The following is a 12306-nucleotide window of genomic DNA, read 5'->3' on the forward strand; positions in this document are numbered from 1 at the left end:
GTTTTTAACCAGTTTCCATAATGCCTTCTTCCTGCCTGTGCGCACGGCGCCAGTGCCTCACAGTCCCTGACAGGCTGCTCATCGTGGCCCGTCAACAAAGGGCTTTGAGGACCTGAATGCAATCCCAAGGGGAATATAATTTTAAAATAATAATAGAAATTGTTGATGCATTATTATTGCCCTATAATTTTCTTTTTGTTTTTGCTTGGATCCTATAATAAAATGGATTCAGACCATCTATTTTGAAATTTTCTTGTGTTTTTGATGGAAACCAATTTGATACATGTGCTATGAAGATTTTTTTTAACTTTTCCAGTTAAAACTGGAAACAAACTTGGTATCCCATTTTAGTTATCATTGTGTAGTCTTATAAAATGAAGTTCGACACGTTTTAATATCTAAGGAGCATTTTCATTTACTCCCTCAGATGTTTTCTTTCATTTTGTTTGCCCTTTTCTGAAAGGGCATTGTTGTTTTTAAACGATGTTGCAGTCGCTTTTTATAAATTTCAAAAATTTTGTCATATGTATTTCAAATATTTTTCAGGTTTGGTAATTTCTCTTTGTAGTTTTTCATGCAAAAACCCTTGGTAGTTTTACTTTGAAAAGGTTTTTTCATAACTTCTGACTTTTATTTCTTCCCTTCTTACTTGTGTCAAGACTAGTATCCCTTATGTTTTCACCTTCCAGGCACGCGTGTCAGTGTTGTCTGTTTCCTTTGCAGTGAGCTGTCCGTCCCACCTGTTCCCAATTCTCCCTGTTCTCCATGACCTAGAAATTCCACCCTGTAAAGAATATCTGGAGACAGAAACGTGATTCTGTTTTATTCTTAAAAGATTGATACTTCAATTCTAGGAGGAACTACCTACTTATGTAAAAAAAAAAGTACAGATTCATTAAAACAACAGATACATGCCTTAGAAAGAGTTGCACTATGTATAAAAAATATTCAGAAAACTATGGAAAAGGGAGGGTCTTCCAAGTTCCCGTTATTTTGACATATAAAGGTGTCCACAAGCAGATGTCCACCTCATAAATAGGAAATATAGCTTGTGGTTTGAACTTCCATGTCAGAGAAACTTCATAAGGACAATTGACACCATGGGAACAGTTGGTTGATTATTTTCCATGTCAGCTTCTCCTCTATATCTCAATCTTTTGCCGCAATACCTGCACAGAAAAATTGCAATATAAACACAGAATACATTCCTAATGAATGGCCCATTATCTCTGCACAATGACACTCACTTAACTTGTACACACACCAAGGGTTTAGTTTCGCAGGGATATTCAGCTCCCTGTGTCCCACAGGAGGGGCTGAACAGCAGCACGGGTCTCCGTTTGCTGATGCCTTTCTTCTCCCAAAGCCACGCACCCTGCCCTCTTGGGGAGCCTGTCCTATTGACCACTGTTTGCTTTGAACAGTCAGTCGATGGACAGCTTTGTAAGGACACACACCCATTTCTGGGAGTAAGAATGAGAGCCGAGAGAACTGAGGATTGTGATGTCTTTTATTCTGGTACTTGAGCAGAAAAAAGAAAAGCAAACAAAAATTATGTCCAAGTGTTTTCACTTAAAACCCCAAGGGAAAGATTCGAGTTCTCTGTCTCTCTTCATGATATACACTCGGGGGTACAACCCCCCCAAAACGGATGGTGTTTTTCAAAACTATGTATTCAAATTTTTTTACAAAACAATCGTATCACCTTCAAAGCACTATCCATTACCCTTAATATGTTTGACAAATCTGTGATTCCATTTTTGGAAGCATTTTTTTCAAACTCATCTGTTTGAATGACTGACAGCAGCTCCCTCATTTTTTTCTTCACCTTTTCTATATCATCAAATTGTTGTCCTTTCATGTCCCTCTACATTTGCAGAAACAAGAAGTTTCAGGGAGCAAGATCAGATGATTAAGGTGCATAGGGCAGAAAGGCATGCTTTCTGAAAAAACAGAAACCAAAAAAGCCCAACAACAACAACTGGTGCACTGAGATGATTTTGTTAGCAGGTGCATTGTCGGGGTGGCAAAACCAGTCCCCATTTGCCACAAACCAGGCTTATTTTGTGGCGCGTTCTTAAGCAATCTTTTCAGAACCTTTAAGTAAAAGCTTGATTAAAAGTCTGACTTGGTGGAACAAACTCCAAATGCACTACCAGTCATCATTTTTATCCATTCAGGAAGTTGACAGACATCCAGAACAAGGGTTGTCATTAATTGACATTTCACCTTTTTTGAAATAAGAAAACCACTTGTACATTGTGTGTCTTTCCCATAGTACTGTCCTTGTAAGCTGCGTTCAACATCACAACAGTATCTGTGGCATTTTTCCAAGCAGGAAACAAAATCTCAAAGCCACACACTGCCCTCTTAATTTGGCCAATACAAAATACGAGATCTCTGCAAAACTCTTTTAAGAAAAAATTCACTGTGACCAGAAAGAATTTTCCCAGGTGATGCCACTGGGTGCACTAGCTCAGAGTGATTTACTTGATGCTTCCCTAGCAGGAAAAGTGAGTAATAAGAAAGCTCATCCCTGCGGAGCATTTTCCATTTTGGGGGTTAGGTACCATATATATATATATATATATATATCACCCAACTGTAACATCAATTTTTAAAACAGCTTTAGTTTGCAAGAATTCAAAAAGTTTAAGAGAGTATATGGTTAAGTGTATAGCTTTTAGCCTGAGCTCTGTTGCTTAATCATTTTTGACTTTGGTTAAAGTACTAAATCTCTCAAAGTTCATTTTCCTAGCAGCATAAAAATGACAATATCTACTTCCACCCCCAAAAAAACCATTTTATTGGGAATTAAATACAGATATCATATGATTCCACAGTTCAAATACACCCAGCAGTATTGTACAATTGTTACCACAATAAGTTTCAAAACTTTCTTTTCCTTCTTGAATTCATTGACATCAGCTCCCTTTACCCCATTCCATCTCCATTATGTCTCCCTGATCCCTTATTCTACTTACTGTCCCTATAGGTTTATCAATCCTAGGTTTCATAGACTGACAAACAGACAAACATGTAAGAAAAAAAAATCAAGAGGGTCACCCTAATGATAAAATACATCTGAGATAAACCCCAATATGAGCAAACTAAAAACAATGGAATACAGAAAATGTTGAAAACCAGAGAGGGGATCAAGTGGACAGTATCTACTTAATAGGATCATTGTTATATTCAATTAACATATTCAGTGAAAATACTTAGCAATCAATAAATATTAACTATTGTAAGTAGAATAAATATTTCTATATATGCTGAGAGCACAATCCGGGACATAGTAGCTATTCAATTGATAATTATTCTGTAAAAACATGTAATACTTCATTCATCCTTAAATATAGACCTTACCTCAAATTCACTGCTATCAAAGAAGATAAGCAATAGCGCAGTTCCTACTTACTGTGCACCAGGTGTGGTGTCAGTGAAGGGCCCGCAGCCTGTGCAGTGTGTAGTCGGCGTGCCCTTCTCCCTGAGACTGTGCAATGTGTAGTGGGCACGCCCAGCGGTGCCTTCTTCCTGAGACTCCTCGCCCCTCTTCAGCTCAAAGCAAGGGCCAACCTGACTTAAAGCTCTCTGGAGATGACCAAGCAGGCAGACTACGACCTGGAGAAAATTGAGAACAAACACGAACCCACCCTAGCCCAGCTTCCCAATGACCTCTCAGTCCTGGCAAAGAAACCAGCAGCAAGAAATGGCCCCAATGATGACTGTAAATAAATTGGAAAATAACAGAAATTTCCGACAACCTTTTGGAAGCCCCTTTGTAGATCAATCACACAACTTTTGCCTGTTCAGTTATTTCAGGTTTAACAGCAATCACAGGAATCTGTTTGCAAGCTAACATTCTATGGTCCACATAGTTTTTCCATCACCCCTCCCCTTCACCCCCACTTTCTCTATACTGCTCTTAGTAACCACTAATAAACTTTGATATCTATTTAAAAAAAGGAAGATAAGCACTCAGGGCTTATACACTGTATCCAAGAATAAATGGGAAGCAGGTTTTGGAGGTAGACTTGAAACCCAGGTGTTCTGTTATCAAATATTACAAGTAGTTTATGACATTTATTAAGTTGTATATTGATTAAATCATAATAAAATAATTGATCTAAGTTAGAGCAGAACTTTGAGAGAGAATAATGTAAGTAACCTCCAGAGACCTTTGGTAATCCTAATAACAGCCTCATTAAACTTACTAAATGGTACAGAATGTAAAATATGATTGAGACAAGGAAGTATTCATATACATGAAAAGTTTTCTGAAACACATGGGTTGTTCGCTTACAAATATTTAAAAATATAAGGGACCGAATCATATTTAAGAAAACAATGAGTGTGAGACTGTGGCAGTTACAAAATCTACTGTCAACTTGAGTGAAGGGATGGAGTCCAGCCTGTCAATCAGGTCATAGTCAATGTGTGGGCAGGGCCTTCTCATGAAGATTCTGGGAATGCCTGTTTTCCTCCCAGGAGGGGGAACACATACTCTCCCTGTGAGACATTCCTATTGAGAATCCACATGAAGCTATGCTGATGGAGCCAGAACCCCGGCGCTGGAGGATCCCTACATAGAGACTCATGCCAGTGCTGAGATACTTCCACCGCCACTGGATCCACAAGACTTTTCATCCACTGGCTTGTGATCTTCCTGCAATGTGCCTTATTGCATGTGTTGTGTGAGTCTGAAGAGGAATTTATAGACTGGCATCATTCATATGGGCTAATATTGGTCTTAAGGATTTGATCTGGACTTGGCTGGGGTGTTTTCTCAATATACAGTTACTCTTTTATATAAAGGTCTTTCTTATACGCATATGTCTGTCTATAAATTTGTTTCACTAGTCAACCCCAACTAACACAGAGACAAAGTTCAATAAGACTCATTCAGGATGGCAGAATGATATCTGTAAAACTAAAAAACGTTCTAAAAAGCCAAAAGTATGAAAATGGCAAATACATGGTTGCCTTTAGTTGCCATAAAGTAACAGGTTTGGACCACAGTCCAATGACTTCAAAATCCATGACCTTCGGGTAGCACTCCTCTTCTCTCACTAGGACATTGCAGCATTTAAAGTCCAAAATAAGTACATCTGTTTTTTTAAGCAGCAACATATATGTTTAAGGTAAAATCCAGTTCTCTTACAGGGGTTTCAGGACATGGATCCTTCTGATGTGGCCTGTGTAGTATGCTGTGCACCTCGGGAAGCCAAAATAGAAACTCCAGGTATTTTAGAATATGGGACCTGGATCACCAAAAGCTGAAAAGAGTGTTGGTTAAAAGTGGAGGATTAGCCATATAATATAGGGTGGATTCTCACCTTGAAAATCCATATAAGCATTGCCCCAAAGGGCAAGTGCTGCCCAACTCTCACTCTACCCATGAACAGACGTGAAATCATCTTCTTTGATCAGGAATCTCCACCGAAGTTCATGGCATCAGATATCATTTTATTGGGGACTCACACTCTTATAACAATCCATGCATCAATTGTATCAAGCACAGTTGTACATGTGTTGCCATCATTATTTTCAAAATATTTACCTTCTCTTTGATCTTCAGCTCCTCTTTTTCCCGCCCTCCTCCTCCCACACCCATGACCCCTGATAAATTATAAAATATTTTCATATTTTACCCAGACCACTGTCTCCCTCCCCGCCTTCGGTTACTGTTGTTTGTCATCCCGGGGCGGTGGTGGTGGTTATGTGTCAATCATAGTGATTGGCTCCCTTTTCCTTTCCTCCTCTCCCAACCTTCCCACTGTCTTCCTGGTATTGCTACTCCCATTCCTGTTCCTGGATTCCATGTGTTGTGAGCTCTTATCTCTTAGATCTTTTTGATAGAGTCTCATAAATTGGGGATGCAACAGGGTTTGGCAGTATGAACCAGAAACCTTTTTTTTCCTCATATGGGCTTTCTATGGTCAGTGTAGTATCTTTGGAAAGTTTATTTTTTCAGGGAATACCCACAGTCTTCATGATGTCACAGATCACTCAGTGGACCTTCTCCACAGTTTGCTGTGAAAATGGGTGATCATGATCTGGCTGCTCAGGGAAGTTGATGGAGAAGATATGATAGGATAGGGACTTTCCCCCAACCTCCCAAATTTGAAGAGTGCTAGGTTTTATGTAAACTCCTGGAATATGTGATGCTTTTGTAAGTCAAACAGTAAAAATCATTTCAATAATCTTTGACATTGAACAAAAATTCCAATTCTTGTACAAGTTATCAAACATTTTTTTCTATTTTAAAATTAGTATATTTTTCACAAAAAAGTACCTGGATGAATGGTCCATGTACTTTGACCCTGATTATATTTTAAAAAGTTTTAAAAGCTCCCCTTTCCCCCCAACCTCTACTGCATATACCCAAGAAACCACTGATCCAGTTCTGTAGGTTTAACTATCCTGTTTTTCATATGCAGAAAAACATACAAAATGAACAACAAAACAAACAATAGCAAAGTAAAAAGAGAAAAAAAAACCCTTCAATCTAAAGAAAACAGTAAAAGCTAAAAGCTAGAACAACTTAAAAAAGTAAGATGTTAAATTTCAACCTCACTAAATAACCCACTTTTCAATGCACCGTGTGTAACAGCAAGGCTATTCAAATTCCTAGTCTTGTTCACAGTGGCTTTTTCTACTTGTATTTCTTCTTCACTCTCCCTCCAACTCCAACTAAACTGAAGCAACTTTTAAGTGAGTCAAAAGGGAGGTGTGGTAGTTACATCATCTGTTGTCAATTTGTGACTTAAGAGTGAAGGGGTGGAGGTTAGCATGTCAATCAGGTCACAGCTTGATGACCTCATTAGGAGATAAATAGATCATTTGGGGCAGGACACATGGTCACTCCCTGCAAGACATTCCTGTGGACAAGACACATGGAGCCCTGGAACTGAAGGAGCCACGTGGAGACCCCTGCCGGTGCTGAGATGCTTCCAATGCCACTGGATCTACAAGGTTTTCCACCCACTAGCCTGTAATTTTCCTGCATTTGGAGTCATTGCATGTGTCTCATGAGTCTGAAGAGGAGTTTATAGATTGGTATTGGACATATGGGCTAATATCGGACTTAAGGACTTGATCTGGGCTGGGATGTTTTTTCCATATTCAATTGCTCTTGTATATAAAGTTCTTTCTTATACACATGTGCAGGATTATGAATTTGTTTCTCTAGTCTACCCGGACTAACACAGGAGGTCAAATAAGGTATTGCATTTTAAGCTACCTATATCTATCATGATGGAATTTACAATGCTGTCTGTATGCTAACAGGACTGTTCACATCGTTCGATTATGGTTGGAGGGAATTCACTGGAGGCGTAATCTATGTGTGGACCCTGAACAGAGATTCTATCATCCATAGCCTTCTGCAAACCAGGTGTTCACAATATAAGGTCTGATACTATTCCCTTCTTCTGATTTAGGTTTTATTATTTCCAATCATTGGATCACAGAGACTGGTGTATTTCTTCCATGTGGACTTAGTTGACACCTCACTTAGATAGCTGATTGTTTGAAGAAGAGCCTTTAAGACCCCAGACACTATACCCCACCATCAAGTTTCTTTATTTCACTTTGCTATAGCACCCATACCTTCAGTTAGTTCGTTATGACAGGAGCATCAAGCAGGACCTTGTCATAAGAATGAATTGTTCTTAGATATGGTTAGAATGAAGTCTGAGCCTGAAATTCTTTCATATATCTTTGTTTTATGTACGAGGCCCACCCCCACCACCCCCAAATGGAAAAAAGCTCCACTGGGCAGAGCTTTTGTAGTACTCATTTTTCCCGCTAGGCGAGCATAAGCAACTCGCTTGGAGTTAGTGCACCCAGTGGTGTCATCTGGGAAGGTTCTTTCTGGTCCCAGTGAATTTTTCTTAAAAGCAGTTTTTCATAAACCTCATTTTTTGTGATGACCTATTTAAGAAAACAGCATGCAACTGTGAAATTTTGTTTCCTACTTCGGAAAAATGCCACAGAAACTGTTGTGATGTTGAACACAGCTTACAAGGACAGCGCTATAGGAAAACTCAAGTGTACAAGTGGTTTTCTCATTTCAAAAACGGTGAAATAATGATTGATGGCAAACCTCCTTCTGTATGTCCATCAACTTCCCAAACAATGAAAACGTCAACTTGTAGTACATTTCGAATTTGTTCCACCAGGTCAGACTGTTAATCAAGCTTGCTATTTAGAGATTATGAAAAGGTTGCTTAATACTGTGCAATAAAATAGGTCTCATTTGTGGCAGATGGGGGGCACTTATTTTGCCACCATGGCAATGCACCTGCTCACACAGCCATCTCAGTGCACCAGTTTGTTTGTTTTTTCCCTCAAAAAAACAGCATGCCTCTCTTGCCCCAGGCATCTTATGCACCCGATCTTGCTCTGTGGGACTTTGTTTTGTTTCTGTGAATGCAGAGGGACATGAAAGGACAGCGATTTGGTGATGTAGAAGAGGTGAAGAAGAAAAAATGAGGGAGCTGCTCTCAGCCATCCAAACAGATAAATTTAAAAAGTTTCCAAAACTGGAATTTCAAATTTAATAAATGTTTTAAGTGTAATGGATTGCACTTTGAAGGTGATAAGGTTGTTTTATAAAACAAATTTAAATACCTAAGTTTGAAAAAAATTCTGTTTTTTGGGGGGTGTATCCCCTTGTATATCTCTGCTTCACCTTAAAGGCATCATTGATATCTTATGTTAGAGAACATTACTAATCATTCTCCTTGGAGCATAAGGTAATTCTATTGATAGTGTCATTAATTAGCCCACGGTAAGTAATCAAACATTTTAAAGCTGATGTTATTGTTTTTAGCTTCCTAAAAGTAGGACCTCAGCACATGATCACACCATGAACAACAGAATGAAATGCCAACCAATTCTGTAACATCTATGTGATCACTTTCAAAGTGGACCTTCCTTTGAATGCGTTTTTAAAACTAGATGACCTCACTTTCAGCAAGCCAGTTGTCTCAGGTTGCTAATGAAACTTGCTTCAACCATGACAGCATATTCTTCATCACAGAATCAAATTTCTCTGATTATGTGCTCAGCATACAGATTGCATAATTATGGTGAAAAAACAGCCTTCCTGTACACCTTTTGTTATTTTAAACCAGAAAGAGTTCACTTGTTCGGTTTGAACAATTGCCTCTTGATCCACTACAGCAGCCACATGTGCACAAGGAAGTGTTGTGGACTTCCCATTCTTCTGAATCTTACTCATTCTGGATTATAATCCTCACAGTTGAATGCCTTCGCATAACAAATAGAACACAAGTATTTTTTCTGGTATTCTCTGACTGAGCCAAGATCCATCGGACATCAGCAATGCTATCTCCTGTTCCAAGTCCTTCTGGATCTAGCCTGAACCTCTGGCAGTTCCCTGTCATTGTATTACTGCAACTATTGTAAGATGATCTTCAGGAACATTTTGCTTGCATGTGATAATAAGGATATTGTTTGATAATTTCTGCAACCTGTTGTGTTACCTTTTTTTTTGAATGGGTCCAAATATGGATATCTTTGAGTTGTTGGCCAGGTAGCTGTCTTGCAATACACTCATACTTAGGTCAATGAGAATAGTTTCAATGTTGCTGTCAGGTGCCTTGGAGTCAATTCCAACTCATAGCAAATCCACAGACAACTGACAAACACGGCCAATTTTCACCATCCTCACAACTATTGCTCTGTGAGCCCATTGTTGCAGCCACTGTGTCAACCCATCCTGTTGCAGGCCTTCTTTGCCTCGCCCCTCTACTTTACCAAACACGATGTCTTTCTCTAGGGACTAGTCTCTTCTAATCTCATGTCTCAAGTATGTGAAGTCTTGACATCTTGCCTCTCAGGATCACTCTGGCCATAGTCCTTCCAGGACAGATCAGTCATCCCTTTAGAGCCCAGGGTACTTTCAGCATTCTTCTCCAGCACCACAGTTCAAATGCATCCAGTCTTCTTTGGTCTCCCTTAAGCAACGTCGAACTTTCACAAGCAGGAGGCAATTGAAAATGCAGTGGCTTGGGTCAGGCACATCTTTTTCATCAAGCTAACATCGGTTGCCTTTCATTATTCTAAACTTTAGAGTCTAAAGAGGTCTCCTGTAGCAGATTTACCAAATGCAATGTGTCTTTTGATCCCTGGCCCACGGCTTCAATGAGCATTGATTGTAGATCCAAGCAAGGCAAAATTCTTGACAGCTTAGATCTTTTCTCCATTTATCGTGATGTTGCCTCTTGATCCAGTTATGAGGAATTTGGTCTTCTTTATATTGAGCTGTAAGGCACACTGGAGACTGCAATGCTTAACCTTTGTCAGCAAGTTCTTCAAGTTCTCCTCATTTTCAGCTAGTAAAGTTGTATCATCTGCATAAGTCTGCCTCCAATTCTGATGCCACATTCTGCTTCATGTAAGCCAGCATTTCTGATTATTTACTCAGCATACAGATTAAGTGTATGCATTTATAGACTACAGTGCTGTCACATATTTTTCCTGATATTAAGCCATGCATCATTCTCACAACTGCTTCTTCATCATGTGCAAGTCCTACATGAGCACAATTGATCTGGAATTCCCATTATTCCTGAGGTTATCCATAGTTTATTATGATCCACACAGTCTAATGCCTTGGCATAGTCAATAGAACACAAATAAACATCTTTCTGGTATTCTCTATTTTGAGTCAAGATCCATCTGACATCAGCAATGATATCTCTTGTTCCACATTCTCTTCTGAATCCAGACTGAATTCCTGGCAGCTCCCTATGTACTGCTGCAACCATTATTTGATGATATTCAGCGATATTTTACTTGCATATGATATTAATCATATTATTCAATAATTTGAGCATTCTATTGTATCACCTTTCTTTGGAATGGGTACAAATATGGATCTTTATTAGTCAAGTGGCCAAGTAGCTGTGTTCCAAATTTCCTGGTGTAGATGAGCAAGTGCTTCTACTCCCACCGTTTGCTCTGTGTCCAAATAGACACTGATCTAGTCTTTGTTGTAGTTCTTAGGTGCTTTCCAATCAATTCTGACTCACTGTGTGTGTGTGTATATATATATATATATATATATATATATATATATATATATATATATATACTGAGTATTATGAATTGCATTAGTGAAATTATTGAAATTTGACTGTCCCCTTTCCTGATTTTAAAACACGCAGCATCCCTGTGTTCTGCTTGAATGATTGCTTCTGGGCCTACGGACAAGTACCATAGTAGTACAAGGAAATGTTTTGCAATTCCCATTCTTCACAAAGTTATCCATAGTTTATAATCTACACGACTGAATTCATTTGCATAGTCAATAAAACACAAGTATTCTCTGCTTTCAGCCACGATCCATCTGATGTCAGCAACGATGTTCCACATCCTTCTGAATTTGGGTTGAATTTCTGGCAACTTCCTATCAGTGTACTGTAACAATCATTCAATTTTGGATTATCTTCAGAAAAACATTACTTACATGTGGTGTTAATGATATTAATAGTGTGATGGTTAGCTTTTGTGTCAACTTGGTGCATGGGTGGGGTCCATCCTCTCAATCATGACACAGTCTAATGACATCTTCTTGGGCGTGTGGCCTATTTATAAGTGACATTGAGGAGATCTGGTCTCTCTCTTGTCCATCTTTTCTTTCCTGCTTGCTACTTGGATCCTGCATCTGGCTTCTGGGGCTGGCAGCTCATGAGGCCTGCATGCCAGGAGTGATTGGCATCTGCATTGTTCCTGCCAAACTATGATCTCCAACCAGCCTATGATCTCTCAGCTCCTTGCTTTGCCATCTTGTCCCAGTTGTCATCTGACCATGGTCTTGAGTTGGACTGGGCTGGACCACTCGCTTGATAGAAATTATTTTTCTGGATATAAATTTCTTACTTATTGTGTTAAGTGTCCTGGGATACTTATGATTTTATATGTAGATATATAAAAGAGGATCGGTTTGTACAGTGAGAAGGAATGTAACAGATAATTAGCTGCTGTACAGAGGGAGTACAGAGTACAGAAGTTTTGGTGGAACAGTTAACATACTGGAAGTCCTTCAACTAACTCACATGGGCAAACAGCAGAGTCCACTCTTGGGCAAGGCAAGCAGAGTCTGCCCACAGGCAGCAAGCAGTAGGGTGGGTCACCAATTAGTCAGTAGCTCGTGAGCTTAGCGCAGCAGGCCTGGATGGGATATGGAACGCAATTAATGCAAGGTGACAGAGTCCACTAGCCTCAAGTCCAAGTGATGTATGCACCAGCAGTGTGGCGATTCACACACTG

The sequence above is a fragment of the Tenrec ecaudatus genome, chromosome 8 (assembly GCF_050624435.1).
Source record: "Tenrec ecaudatus isolate mTenEca1 chromosome 8, mTenEca1.hap1, whole genome shotgun sequence".
NCBI classification, from domain to species: Eukaryota; Metazoa; Chordata; class Mammalia; order Afrosoricida; family Tenrecidae; genus Tenrec; species Tenrec ecaudatus.